Here is a 14,944-nt window from a genome sequence, read left to right on the forward strand (position 1 = left end):
GCAGTGGGGGGGAGCTCTAGCCGGGTTATTCAGATACCATGCGGACGTCACATCCTGGCAGGTCACATTTTCCTGGCGCGGAGCGCGGTGCACTCGTGGTTTTGTACATCGTGCTTCAAACTGCTGTATTTGGTAGCTATTTTGCTCTGTTCACTGCTATCACTATTACTGTTATTGTTGTTGTTGGTTGTGTTGCTATTGCACTGTTGTATTAAACCTTTCCTTATTTCAGTCTTGGGGCTTTGTATTTCACTCCCTTTGTGGGGGAGGGGCAGCGGCCGCGTGGTCTCAGACCCCGGCAGGGGCTAAACCATCACACTTGGGTCATTTGCTGTGCACAAATTCAGGTTTAATAGTAGCTATAATATTTCAAAAGATAATGCAGTGGGCTTGGCAGTTCAGGTAGTCAGGTATGGTTGTTCCCTGAAGAGACAAATCAGGAGCAGAATATTAGCAGTCTCAGTATTTTATGAAGTTTGCACCAGGGAGTGACTTTTTCTAAAGGGTCTAAAAGACTTTGACGTGAATATTCCAATTCATAATGAAATGCGACTAGATTTACTTCAACTTGTTTGTCATTAATGTTAAAAAAGGTCTATGTATCTACTCTGGAGGAAAGAACATACTTTCTTCTTTGCAGACAGCTTATATAAAGTTCCACTGCATCATCTGTTGGCTCTACAAGTGATGCAAGAAGGAATTGCTCTTAGCAAAGGCTATTCAATTGTTGAAACATGTGAGGTACAGTGAGGAAGAGTACAAATTATAGTTATATGGTATTGGTGGTAGAAAAGATGGTTTTATGAAAAGACACTGGTTTGATCTAGCAGAAATTCACACTGATAGCTTGGAAGGTGAAAGAACATATGAAAAGAAGATTTTTAGCTATTTCTCATTCTAAAGGTATCAGGACCAATCCTGCAATCAGGAATCAGACACCAGTGGATCCAGATCTCTGTTTCTGTGTAAGATTACCACATGTTGTGATCTATAGTCTTGCTGGATCACCAAACAGTAATAAAAGTGTGCCTGCAAGACACATTTCTAAAATGCTACAGAGCTCATTTGGTTTGCTGGCTGAGCTTGACCACACATGATTCATTGTTCTTAATAATCATTGCAGAAATGTAGAACTTCATCTGAGACCTTTCTCTTTCTAATTTAAAGGCTTATTAGAAAGGCTGCTTATACTTGATTTAATACCAGCTTGAGCTACAAAACTATTGTCATGTCTCCTCAAGAGAGTCTGTTTCTTTCCATGCAAAGCAATTCAGCCAATGAGCTACTGCACAGGAATGTGAAAACAGGTAATTTTATGATGTACAATATTTAAATACTGCCAGAGTGTCCATACATTCTATGTCTGCTGAGTCAAACTGAAAATTTTGTTGTTGTTTTTATTAATATTATCATTCTTAAATATATCTTATTGCAGGAATTAGCCTAAAATAATAGAAGGAAGCAAAGAATAGTTTCTTACTGTCATGTTTCACAGGTATATTTCACCCTTTCTAGGTAGAAATAACATCGTTTTCAACAAAGGACATAAGTAAATTCTCCAGGATTCTTAGGAATATACTTAAGTTCTTTCTGTGATGATAATAAAGATAAGGAAGGAAAAAACCAGCAGGATTTTTAAATTTTACAGAAAAATATTATTGACTATAGTTCAAAACCGTACAGGGAAAAAATATTTAAGAGTAGAAAAGTGAGTTATGGGATATGTGACAGTAACTGTTACTAATCTTATCTTGATTGCAAACTGAAATTTGAGAAGCTGTAGGTATACAGCTGGTATAAGTCAGTACAACCTCACTGCAACTGCTAGAAGTAAGAAGGAGAGGAAGTCTAAGCAACTCCATTTGATGGACTTCTTTCAAAGAATAGCAGATAAGAGAGTAATGATATAATAAAGGAGGTCAGACTTAGAATTTAGCACTTGACCATTAGTAATAAAAGGGTTTACAAATCAGTTCTAGAAAAAGGACTCCGGTATCAGTTCAGGAAGAGTGCAGTGAATTGAAAAGGGGCTTTGTACTGGACTAGAATCAATAGAAAAAGTGAAGGAAGTTGAACACATTTATCAAGTTTGGTGGCTGAACAACAGAATAGTGAATGAAGATCAGTGTTGATAAACATAAAACAGTAGATGCTGAAGAAGAAAATAGTGTATACTGATGTATTTTGCTGAAGTTTTTCAGTTAAACATACTAGTCACATAGGTATAATTCCAGACAGATTAGCAAAGATGTGTTCAGAGTTTGGCTAAGTAAAGAAGGCAAAAGGATCTTAATCAGTGAGGTTTACACTGATTTATTAAATAATATTAGGCAATCATATTAGAACATTATACAGACCATCTATCTAAGCAGTGTGGTTTCATCTAGAATAGTACCTGCTATAAAATCACCCTGTCTCAGGAAAGATACTGTAGAGGGGGATCAGAAAGGGAAAAAGAATTGCCATGAAGCATGAAAAAACAGATCCTTGGCTGAACAGAGGGTGAAGAAAAAAAAAATGGAATCCTTACCCTTAGAAAGCAGGGACATAGGAAAGAATATGGAAAAAGTAAAGATCCAATTAATCATTTCAATATAGGAATTTGCTTTTCCAACATGGGAAATTGCTGTTCTTGACACTTCAGGTAAAAAAACCACCATGGTGGGGGCCATCAGTTGAGGTAAAAGGAAACAACTTTAAAACTCATAAAAGAAAATACATTTTTCACAAACTTAAATAAACTGTAGAACACAGAATTACCCTGTACTTCTCAAAGTCAAGGGTGACCTTGAGCATAGACAAGGTTCAAAGAATGGGGCATTTCTATACATAGCAGCAATATCCTAAGTTATAGTAGCTGATGCTAAGACAAACAGTAGAAGAGACAACAGAAAACATGCAGGACAGTTTATGCAGCTGTAATTCTCTGGAATTAGGAGGAGACTTCTTGAAGGAGCAGGTTATCTCATGTTTAGGGGAGAAACTGTTTTGCTCTTTCTATGGAAATACCTGATTCTGGCCATTGTTGGAGAAAGGCTGATAAATTTGCCAGTCTACAGATTGGGAATTCTTTACTTTCCTTTTGTTGTGAGTCTAAGACACACAAAAAACTTCAAAAGAAATTCCAGCTGTGAAGGAGAGAAAGTGAAATATGTAGAGACAACGAATATGGAACTCAGTATAAAGAGTGAGGTAAACAAATAAAAGATGTATTTCTAAGGGCATATCTACAGAGGACGGTGAAGTGTAATGCAAAAACTACCAAGCTGGCACACCACTCCGTACATTACAATGACTTGGGAGATACCAGCTCAGGTACTGAAAACAGAGCAGTCACCACAACATGGAGCTTCATCTGAGCCAGTAAGCCCTGCTCCATAGACAAGCTAATTAGAAAATATTGTGCCTAATTGCAGAAGCGCCTCTGTCTCTGTTGGCTCAGGACTCCTGGCACTGTGCAGTGCAAAACCTCAGTGAGTGTGTCACTTACGTCACTACCAGTGGGTGAAAGGAAAAGGACAAAACAGTGTGATAATGTTCCTGACAATTGGGTGATGTTTGCCTGTCGTGGTTTGAGCCCAGAGAGCAGCTGGGCACTATGCAGCTGCTGGATCACTGCTTCCCCCTCAGGAATGGGAAGGGAAAAAAACCAAAGATCTCAGGAGTTGAGATAAGGACAGGGAGTGATGACTTATCCATTATGGTCATGGGCAAAAGACAGACTCATTAGGAGAAGAAAAGGAACATCAGTTTAATTGTCACCACCAACAACTCTTAATTTAATAATCAGAGCAGGCCAGTGAGAAGTATAACCACATCTTAAAAACACATTCCCCGATCCCTCCCTTCTTCCTAGGCTCAGCTTTGCTCCCAGTTTCTCTACCTACTCCCCACCCAGCAGTGCAGGGGGGCAGGGGATGGAGGTTGCAGTCAGTTCATCACCTGTTGTCTCTGCCCCTCCTTCCTCCTCAGGGGGAGGACTCCTCACACTCTTCCCCTTTCCAGCGTGGGGTCTCTGTCACAGGAGACAATCCTCCATGAACTTTCTCTGACAGGAGTCCTTCCCATGGGCTGCAGTTCCTCCCAAACTGCACCAGCATGGTTCCCTCCCACACGCTGCAATCCTTCCAGCAACATACTACACCAGTGGGGGCTTCCCACAGAGTCCCGCCTTCTTCAGGAACAGCCACCTGCTCCAGCCTGGGGTCCTCCACAGGCTGCAGGTGGGCATCTGCTCGACCATGGACTGTGGGGGGGCTCTCTGCTCTGGTCCACCTCCCCCCTCCTCCTCTTTTCTCCACTGACTTCAGTGTTTGCATAGTTGTCTCCTTCACAACTCGTCCTCACAACTCTAACTCCTCCTCCCAGGGTCTCCTTCTTAAATATGCTATCACAGAGGCACAGCCACCATCACTAATTGGCTTGGTGTTGGCCAGAAGTGGGTCCGACTTGGAGCTGGATGAGCTTCAAGAAGCTTCTCATGGGGTGAAGCTTCTCTGTAACCCCTCCTTCATTCCCACCCCCCCACCCCCCGCCACACACACAAACCCAACAGACTGCCCCAGCACATATGACAAATGGAACTACTTCCACTCCCATTCAAAACAGCAACTCACTGGGCACTAAGGTGAAGGTGTTATCCAGCTTAGTTAATGGAAGTTTATTGTTAATGTTTCATTTTAAATGAACTTCTTGTTGTTGTTACTATTATTGTTTGAATTCTCATCCCAGTTGAGTGTATGTGTGACCACCATGAAGTTAAACCATTTAAACAAGCAATGTTCTTCTGTAAACAACACTGCTCCATTAAGTGACAATAGGCACAAAATACAACACTTGCAGAAGCAGAAATCCAGAGAAAAGAAGTATCCCATAGAAGAATGCTTCATGGGATCCTAGGAGGTGTGGGTTCCAACGCTCTCTCCCCCAAAGAAACTGCATTCATTTTCCTGTTTGTATTTTCTACAGTTCTCTAGATGGATCTGATCTATCTGCAGAAATAGCTTGCTAAAAAAAGTGTTAAGGAACTCCTATTTTAACAATTCTCTTTCTAGATTTATGGGCTTTGGATGGACTTCAAACAACCATTCACTCCATATGTGCGTTTGGGTGAGTAGTGTCGGTACAAGAAAGACTGTACAAGCCCTGTGGCAGAATCAGAAGTACAAAGGGGAAGTGCCTACAGAGTTACGCTGCAGGAGAGCTTGGTTCCTGGGCTTAAAGTGCTTAAAGAGCAGACAGAGACCTTGACTTCATGCCCGGTGAATTCTTGAGTCTGTTTGTAAAGTAATATTTGGGGGAAAATATTTCCCACAGAACTGTGACCCTCTAAATCTCTTCACCAAACCAACAGTCCTCGGCACTCCTCTGAAGTCACTGGAGTTTTGCACATAAAGATGCCAAGGGTCTAGCTGCCCTGTAAAAAATTTGCATTTGAAATACCTCTTGGTCTTTCCCCAGTTAATTAAAATAAAAAGAAGTGCATGGCTTGCCTGACACCTGCCTTCCTATGTCCACGCACCATCCCTGTGTGTAATGTGAGTGAAGTGGGCAGGTTTCCAGTGACTGAGGCTCTCTGCAGAAAAATTCCACTGACACTTTTGCAATAACACAACTATTTACTTAGAGCCTGTACTGGAAGGAGCTATTCATAGTCTCGAGTGTTTCAGGTTACTGTGTTCTTCAGTGTATGTTAGAGCTTCTCCGACACTTTTAAAGGATATGATGAAATCTTCCTCATTTCTAGCCACTGACTCCAGCTGATGGGTACATGCAATGCACAGAAGCAGCCTTCTCTGGCTTGCTGCAGGGAGTCATCTTCCAAGGAGTGCAGCACTAGAAACAACAGATGTGACCTCAAAGGACATCACACCAGATGTGCAGCTGATTCTTGGCTTGCATTTGCCTAAACAGCTGTAAATACACACACAAGTAACAGCCGTATGTGCAAAGGTGTGCATACGCACGCATGGACACATGGACACGCTGACACGTGAACACACAGACACACAGACATGCAGACACACTAACACACTGACACACAGACACACGGACACATGGACACACTGACATGCTGACATGAGGACACGTGGACACATGGACACACAGACGCGCTGACACATGGACACGCAGACATGCAGGCGCAAGGACATGCGGACACACTGACATGCTGACACGTGGACACACGGACACGCAGACATGCGGACACACGGACACACTGACACACTGACACGCTGACACACGGACACGCAGACATGCTGACACGTGGACACGCGGACACATGGACACGCGGACAGGCGGACACACGGACACGTGGACACATGGACACACAGACGCACTGACACATGGACACGCGGACATGCAGACACAAGGACATGCGGACACACTGACACACTGACACATGGACACGCGGACACATGGACACGCGGACACATGGACACGCTGACACGCAGACATGCGGACATGCTGACACGTGGACACGCGGACACACGGACACACGAACACGCTGACACACGGACACGCTGACACACGGACACGCGGACACACGGAACACGCTGACACGCGGATATGCTGACACACGGACACGCGGACACGCTGACACGCGGACACACGGACACGCCGACCCACCCCGGCGGCGGGCCGGCCGCTCTCCAGGGTGCTGCAGGTGGCAGCTCCGCGTTCCTCCCGCGGCTCCCGCTGCTCTGCCCGTTGCAGGATTTTCCTATTTTCTCCCGATCAGAGACGCTTCAGGCTGTAAACTCCAGAGTTTCAGGTCAAGGAGGGTCTGTGCTTCTATGGTCAACGTCAAGTAAAACTTTTATGTGGTAAATAACCCACTCCACACACAGGCACACAATTTAGAAAGGTTTTCATTTAACTCTTGGCCTTTTAAGAGCCTTGTGCCACAGCTATAAAACATACCCTGTTATAAACACAATCGTACGACTGCTTGCCCCCTTGTTAATGTTTTAAGTCCCATATCACATAAATTGAGGCCGTATACTTCGTCTTGTTTGCTTTCTCCTGAAAGTCACTTTTCTGTCTGTACTCAGAAATACGTCTGACAGCCTTGAACACACACTATTCCTTCATTTTCAGTAGCTGTCTTTCCAAGCCTGGACAAAGGTGACACCGGTTCTCAGCAAATATATTTTTCAGATTGTTCTGAAATTGTTTTCAGATCTGCCCACCTATATACTTACTCACTCACCTGGGACACTGCAACATTTGCAAAGAGCAATTACTCATACAAAAAAAAAAAAAAAAAGAAAAAGTGCAGATCTGCAATTTATAGGGCTTTACTGATAGGCAAACTACTTGCATGCTTACATTAAAAAGTGCCTCCTCAGCTTTGCTGTGCCTAGCGGGATGCTCTTCCAGATACTGTGTTTATCCTTAATAAAACAGTAGGTTTGATTTTCCAGTTCGCCACCTAGCTGCTCTGCAAGATAGGGGATCAGTTTGGCTTTGAAATTAGACTCTGAGCACCGTCTAAACCTGCTGGGAATTTCCATTTCATCAGTGCAGTCTGTTTTGAATAATTCCTAGTATGTCGGCCTTTGAGAAACAAAGGAGCCAGGAAAACACTGTCGTTGTGCAGGGGAAATGTGAAAGAAAAGCTTGGTGATTTTCTGTTAGTAAGGCAATCTTTGATGTTGCTGGCGGTGAAAGCAACACACTTCCTTGCTAGCTGTGATGGAGGACTTAAAAGTTTCAACTGGGAAGAAGAAACCGAGATGCTCTTAGCTCCCTAGCACTAGCGAGATCCAAGCTGCGATGTGTCAATATTTCAGTGCCTTCCCCTGGCAGATCTAACTGTGCTTTATAATGCTCCTATGGGCGCACTGCTCTGGACACAGCTAAGTGATTACATGCCCTTTTCTGTTAAAGGTTTGACCATCAGCTTATTTAACTCATTTAATTTCCGCTAGTAAGTGCCTATTAGAGATGTATTTGCATGGGGTCTGGCTCGTCGTTGCCTCGGTTTGGATTTCTTCCTTCCTTTCTTCTTGCTCCCTGCGGTCCGCACCGTCAGGATGATTTGCTGTTCCGTTGTCCCATTCTCGCCAGCATTTTCCCGTCATCTGTCAAACGCCTGCCTCCCCCGTGCGCAGAACCATTAAAATCAGCTGTCCGTTGCAATGCTGGAGGTAAACGAGCGTGGAAGCCCCGGAGAGGGCTAAATAGCACCAGAGCAGCATGTCAGGGGGTGGCGAGCACACAGCCCGCAGGCGGGGTGCTGCGGGCGGGGGTCGGAACCCCGGGGCCTGTGCTGGTACCTGCTGGGAGCGGGGTGTCCAGCTCGACTCCCCCTCCCGCTTTGCACCTTGGTTAATGGCCTTGCGCTGCTTGGGTCGAGCGCCCGTTTGCAGGCGTCTCTTCTTCCACAGAGAGATTAGGGGCTTCTCCCTGCTCTTCTCAGTCCCGTTGGCCTAAAACTGGTGACAAAGACTCCAAGGGAAGAGGTGCTCCGAATAAACGTTGGTCTCGGAGTTACTTCTTTCCCCCGGGAGGGGTCCGGACCTCAGAAAGGAAATCATGAGTTCCGGTCTACAGAGCTCTCCATCTCCTGGGCTTGCTCTCAGTCCCTCGAGAAAGCCGTCTGCTGGCCGGCAAGCCGGTCGCCTAAGCCATGGCAAACGAGTTCAGAGGTAGCCGAGCCATCGGGACCCCCTCCGCCGGGCATCCTCACGTCTAAGGGCGCACCCTCCCTTCTTCCTCTCCGCTGGGAAATGTGGCAAGTCGAAAACAACAAGCGAGAGGAGCGGGGCTGCTCTCCTTAGCCATCCTTACCCGTCTGGGGATAGAAAGGGGGTAGCGGGAGGGAAGATCTCGTCTGTCCTGGCTCCGGGTAGACATGAGTGCCTCTGGGAGTGCGAAGAAAGCCAGAAGTTTCGCCCGAGGTCTTCCCTTTGATTTATCATACCCCCCCCCTCTAATCCCAACCATGTTGCCAAGAGGGTGAAGCAAGCATGAAGGGGCGCTGATGGGGGGGGGGGGGGGAGGGGGTTGGTGTGCGGGGGATGGGGTGTAGGTGCCGTAGGACCGCGGGGACCACCCGACCAGGACACTTTGTCCCCGGTCCCTCGCCCCTGAGGGGACCTTGAGTCTCTGCAGATACTTCTGTGGCCCCCGGGTGCTGAATGGGAGAGGGACCGCACCCCCCTGAGTAGAACATGAAAGATCACCTTGGAAGTGGTCGCCGGGGACACCTCTCCTCCCTCTCCACCCCTCGCCACCCAAACTATAAAACACTCGGGACAGGGCGCTCGTCCTGCCGGAGCGCACCCCAACGAGGCAGCTCCACGCCCTGGGGAAGGAACCATTCGGGAGACGTGTAGGTAAAGGCAGGGACACGGCCCGCAGCAAAGTCTCGCTAGAGATCACTCGGCATCACTGGATACGGATGTGACTTCTTTTGGAAATCTCTTCACTGAAAGTTGCTGTCTTTGCCTCCCCTCCCCGGGATCGTCTCTCGGTCCCTCCGCGGGAGGGGAAGATCACGGTTAACAAATACTACAAATACTCGCTTCCTCATGCGCTTTTTTTTTTTTTTTTTTTTTTTTTTTTTTCCTGAGAACGAAGGGCTGAGCGCTTTGTTCTGTGGTTTTACGATGGCTTTCTCTCTACAGCTGTTTAGCACACTGTAAATGACTCGGCTCCCCCGCCCTCCCTCCTCTCTCATGAGCAGGGGGCCGGATGAAGGGGACGCATTTTAAATGTTTTAAGCTCAGGAGAGGCATTTTTTTTTCCCTCAGAATGTGTGTCTAGCACGTAGTGCCCTAAAAGAGAGGAGCCGGTAATAACAGGTGCTCTGTCAAACTTAAAAGGCGCTGCTTACCACGGAGTCACCGGGTGCCATCAAGATGTATCTGCTGAGATTGATTAAGAGCAGGGCTCCGCGGGCTCAGGAAGGCAGAGCTGCTCACACGCGTTTCGGGGGTGGGGGGGGGAAGATATCTCCGCTCTCCCCGGGTGGGCTGCAGACAAGGCGAGGTGGAGGTGGGGGTCACACGGCACGGTTTTCAGCATCGACCTTTATTTCCATGGGAGATCACGGGTGGAGGGGGCGGGGAGAGGGGGAATGCGTAAGAGAGGAGAGGAGATGCTCGCCGGCTCTGGTGAGGTTTACACGGCGGAGGATGCCCCTCCAGCGGCCCGAGCTCTGCTCGGCGCTGAGCAGCGTGGCATTGGGGAGCCCCCTGCAGCTGGTTAGAGCCGCGCCGAGCCCCAACCCCAGCCCGGAGGTACCTCCTCCCCTTCCCTCCAGCCGTGGGAAGCAGCGAGCCGCTGGGAGCGGGCCCTGCCCCGACACCCCTGCCCCGCGCCTGCGACGGAGGGAGGAAAGAAGGGACAGTCCCGAAGACTGGCCAGGGTCTCCCGGGACAGGGCCTCCACCCCCTCCCTGCTCCTCGCTTTGGGGAGGGCTGACAGTGCTCGCCGTGATTGAACGCAAATTAAATCTTCGGAGATCAGCGCGCACAATCAAACACCCGCGACGTCGCTGGAAGGGAAAAAGAATAACAATAATAAAGGGAAAAGGAGGCGGGCATTACCCCTTTTGAGGCTGCTGATCATCTTGATTAATGAATGTCAAAACATGTTAAGCGCCGACGTCTCGGAGCCAGCCCGTGGGAAGTGCGGGGGGTGGCCGGGGCTGGGACTGGGGCTCCGTCTCGCAAATGACGGGGTACCCAGGCTATGGGGGTGGCTGTCCCCCGCCCCGGCGTGGCTGCGCAGCGCGTCCCCCCACAGGGCCACAGCCACCTCATGACTTGCTTCCAACACCCCGCTGCCAAATTGCATCTGGGCCGCCCGGACAGCTGTCCCCTAACTCTGCTGTGACGTCCAGGCACAATTTCCTGTGAGGGCTAGACGTCAGGTCCCAGCCGCCTTGATGCTCCTGAAGAGCTACAAGTGATCCAACCCTTAAACCCTGTGAAAGTGCTTTCAGGTAGAGAAACACAGACTTGTATAACACTGAAACATGAGTACCTCCAAAATTCAGAGCTCCCCGCCTCCAAATTATCCCTGCTACCCAAGGCACGGGAAATACCCACCCTAGGGCCGAGCAGAGTATTTCCAGTGTCTTGCTACCTTGAAGGCACCTCATCCTCTTGGGGGTAAATCCACCTCCAAGATCCTTCCAGGAGCAATAGCTAAATGTATGCGAGTAGTGTAAGCAGCTCCTCTGCCTGGGGCAAGCCCAGGCTAAGAAATACTTTCTGCAAAGTGAAGGGGCTTTTGGAGTGGAGAGGAGGGGAGTGGTTGGGCTGTGGCTCCGTCGGCCCTTCAAGAAGAGACATGGGGCAGGGGAGGTAGGGCAGGCAGCAGCCAGAAGTCGGGGTCACATTCATAAAGTGCACCTCTCTCTCCTCTCCACTTATCACTTCTCCTCTATTATTCTTCGGTCAATAGATGAGATGTGTTCCCCTCTCCTGCTTCCCACCCTGACAGCCCCTATCCCAAGGGGAAAGCATGACTCCAGATCACAAATCAATTCCGGTCCAGGAGAGAGACAAACAAAGACAAAGCAAACTTAAAGATGCTTATATCTAGATTTCCATCAAACTGGCAAGTTCCTTTAACCAAAGTGAATGATTCTGAGCCTAGTGACCATTAATTAAAGGGCAATGCTTTACACCCAAGGAGAATTAACTCTTGTTCACAAAATGTATGTGTTTCCCCTAATTCGTTTGTCACTGTTCTGGGGAAGCAGCTTTCCATTAATATTTCAGCACAGTAATCAGTTAAAAAAGCTACTCTGGATTTAGTGTAACAACATTTTTTCATAGTGCACGGAGACTCTGATGACTGCAATAATCTAAAAGCAAGATCTCTTTCTCCCTTCTGTACATCTCTTTAGACTTACAGCTATCATGGAACTGCGGAAAAAAAAAAAAAAAAAAAAAAAGTAAGCAGAAATAAAGAGAAGAACGTTGAGGGGAAAGATGGGGAAGAGGTAACTGAAAAAAAAAATCGTTTCTGATGTACAAATTATAGATAAAGACTTCTGATGAGGAAGAGGGGAGTGTCTGATGAGGAAGAGGGGAGAGTGTGTTGAGAGATAACAAGAACCAGTAATTTCTATTCAGCAAAGCCACCAAATCAGAGAGCAGTGCTGATCTTATTGGAGGAGAGCCTTCAACAGCAACTAATCCTGTCATATTGAAAGAAAATTGTAAATGTTCTCTGCAGAAATTGCCTGCCCATTGCAGCTAATCGAGCCCACTTGGCGCTCACACACCCCCACGCACCACACCCCCCCACACACCCCCGCAGGCGGGCAGCAAAGCGGACCCACAGCCGCAGCACCCCGGCAAGGACACTCACCCGAGATGCTCACCTAGGCGCCCCGCTTCCCTCCCTCACCATCACCCCCACGAGAGTGGCAGCTTGCCCTCATTTCCTCAGAAGCGCCGGGGGTAGTATGAATTATTACCAGCTCACTTGCCAGTCCCAGCTTCTGCTATTTTTAATTTCTCCAGTTTTGCCTAAACCCGTCAAGCCAGGTTTGATAGCACTATTGCTCTAAACATTTTATTTATTTTTTCTTAAGACCAACTTGGCTGACCTGAGGCAGAGGCTCCCAAGGGCCAGAGCTACGAGGGTGTGCGTGTATATGTGTGTGCCTGTGCGTGTGGGAGGGAGAGAGCGAGCGGGGGAGAGACAAAAACTCCATCAGCCCGGACAATGCCACCTCTCCTTTAAAGCTTCCAAACTGTAATTCTTTCCCCCCATTACCACGGTACCAAGTAATCTGTCTTTCCCCCACCCCAACCCCCCTCCCTCCTCTTGGAAGATATGGAAGAGAAAGATAAAGCGGCTGCCGCTGGGTTCTGACTGCGCGCCGCCCGCATGCCGCTGCCGCCAGCGCCGGGGCGACTCCGCAGCCGCCGCTCGCAACGGGATGGGATGCAACTTCTGGTAACTGGATCACAGGTAGGAAAGCTTTTTACTGACGTTTACTCTCTCTCTCTCTCTCTTTTTTTTAATATCCTTTTTCCTTCGTTCTATTTTTTTGTCTTCCTTCCCCCCCCCCCTTTTTCTTTCTCGTCCTCTACCCTCCGCCCCTTCTTCGCCGCACCTAGGATTTCATCCGCTGCTGTCATAGGAAAGCTCCCGCCAAGAAAATAATGTCCAAGAAACGAGCTTATGTTTTGCTTCCTGGTAGCAGGAGCAGAACAAAACATAGGGAAACTTTTGCTGAAAGGGTCCATAGCGGTGCGGGTCACTGGGGGAAAGACAACGAGAGGAGAGAAAGCAAAGCGATTGCCCCCATCACAGAGCCTTCCCCTGTTGAGTTACAGTTGCGATATTAATCCCAGAATCGAGTCTAGCATGGTATAGCGGGGAAGGAGAGACGCAGTAGCCTGGTTTAGAGAAATCCTCGCATTTTCCAAGCCCTGTCCACGGGTTTTTTATATAAATGCTGCATTCCGACACAGGGACATCTCCCGGACTACCTTCCCAAATCCCACTGTGACATGTTTGTTGACGACTCCTGTAAAATGTCACCGGGAGCCGAGAGCGGTGCCGTCCCCGGGTAGCGGAGCCTGCCCGCGGGGCGCGTTGGCTGGCGGGCGGGAGGGCAGAGACGGGGCGGGGGGTATCCCTGCCCTGCCGGGACCATGCAGGGATGCGAGGTTTAAGGGGAGGAGGCTTCCGCTGTGTCAGTGCGATCCCTCGCCCCCCAGCATCCCTCCTGGGGAGCGTGCGCCTGCCCGGGGTCAGTGCCCGTCCCCGCTGCCTCAGGTCTCAGGTCCTGCCTCGGGGAGGGGGAGCGCGGCCGCGGGGCGCCGCCGGAGGCGGGAAGGGATGGGGCTTCCCCGGCTCATTTCCGACCCTGCTTCCCTGGCTCCGTGCCCCTGGGGTCCTGTCCCCGGTGCGGTCAGGGGACCGAGTGCTGTGGGGGAGGATGCTCCAGGGCTGGGTCCGGCTCGCCCCGCTCCCCCGGCCCGACTGAGCCCAGGCAGGGCTGAGCCGGTCCCGGCCGTGCCTCCTGGATCCTTTTCCTTTCGCTCCTGCCGCCGGCACAGGGTGCTTGTGGCCAGAAGGAGCGAGCTGATGCCTGGAGGGGAAGCTCAGATCAAGCTGTGGAAGAAAAACTGCCTCTCAGAAACATCTCTGGGGCACCGAGGTCCTGGTGCCCCCCCCTCCCCCGCCCCGAGTCCAGCCATTTCGGAGGCTCTGGAGGGGCAAAGTGCTTTCCGGGACGCTGCTTCTGGGGCAAAAGTCGAGCCCGGCCACCCCTCCTGCTAGGGCCACTCTTCGCTTCGCGCCGTCTCAGCGGTCTGTACCCCCCGCCGTCCTCGCCGGGGACCCCGCGGCTGCCCAAGCGCCGGGCTGATGGCCCGCCGGGGGAGCAGACAGGCTGGAAGCGGCAAAGCCGGCTTCTCCCCTCCGCTCGTCCCTCCGCAAGGCAGCCGGGCCGGAGGGCCCTGCCCCAGCCGGCGAGGGGCTCCCGGAGGGCGGCTTTGCCTCCACAGCGCGGCCCGCCGCCAGCTCCGAGGGGAGGCTGCCAGGGCTTGTAACTCATTCCCACGGGCCTAGGGGTGAGCCTTTACCTCTTCGCTGGGCAAAGGACAAGGGACGCTTCCCCCCTCCCCCTTAGGACCGTTTTTTCCTAATATTTTCACATGCTAAAGTCCCTTTAGGGCAAGGAAATGTAGGGTTTTGGGTAGGTTTTTTATTTTGTGGGGGTGGTTTTTTTTTTTTGCGACTGGAAAAGGACACTGGGGAGGGGGTGATTCTTGTTACAAATCTAGCCAGAATAATGTATCTCCCCATTTTATGTTTCAACCAGTGTGTTTGCACACATTGCCTTGTCCCTATCCCTTAAGGAGGATCTTCCCTTTGCAGAAAGGAAGACAGCAAGGGGGGGAAAAGAAAAAAAAGAAGGGCTAACCTCTGCTTGACAGCCTGCTCTTGCAGTTTCAGGGGA

The 14,944-nt window shown here is 49.6% G+C and overlaps 1 protein-coding gene across 9 annotated transcripts in view; it reads left to right on the top strand.

The window, feature by feature from the left end:
• The first annotated feature begins 12,043 nt into the window (after positions 1–12,043).
• The window catches only part of CHRM2 (cholinergic receptor muscarinic 2), a 102,330-nt gene continuing 99,429 nt past the window's right edge, over positions 12,044–14,944 (top strand). For 7 of the 9 annotated variants that reach the window (XM_074871768.1, XM_074871770.1, XM_074871772.1 and 4 more), the window contains exon 1: positions 12,075–12,942. The gene's annotated coding sequence lies outside the window, so the exon portion shown is untranslated. Of the gene's footprint in view, positions 12,943–14,944 lie in introns of all 9 variants that reach the window. The other 2 variants (XM_074871769.1, XM_074871777.1) reach the window with 2 other exon arrangements.

This window comes from Strix uralensis, chromosome 5 (genome assembly GCF_047716275.1).
Source record: "Strix uralensis isolate ZFMK-TIS-50842 chromosome 5, bStrUra1, whole genome shotgun sequence".
Taxonomy (NCBI): domain Eukaryota; kingdom Metazoa; phylum Chordata; class Aves; order Strigiformes; family Strigidae; genus Strix; species Strix uralensis.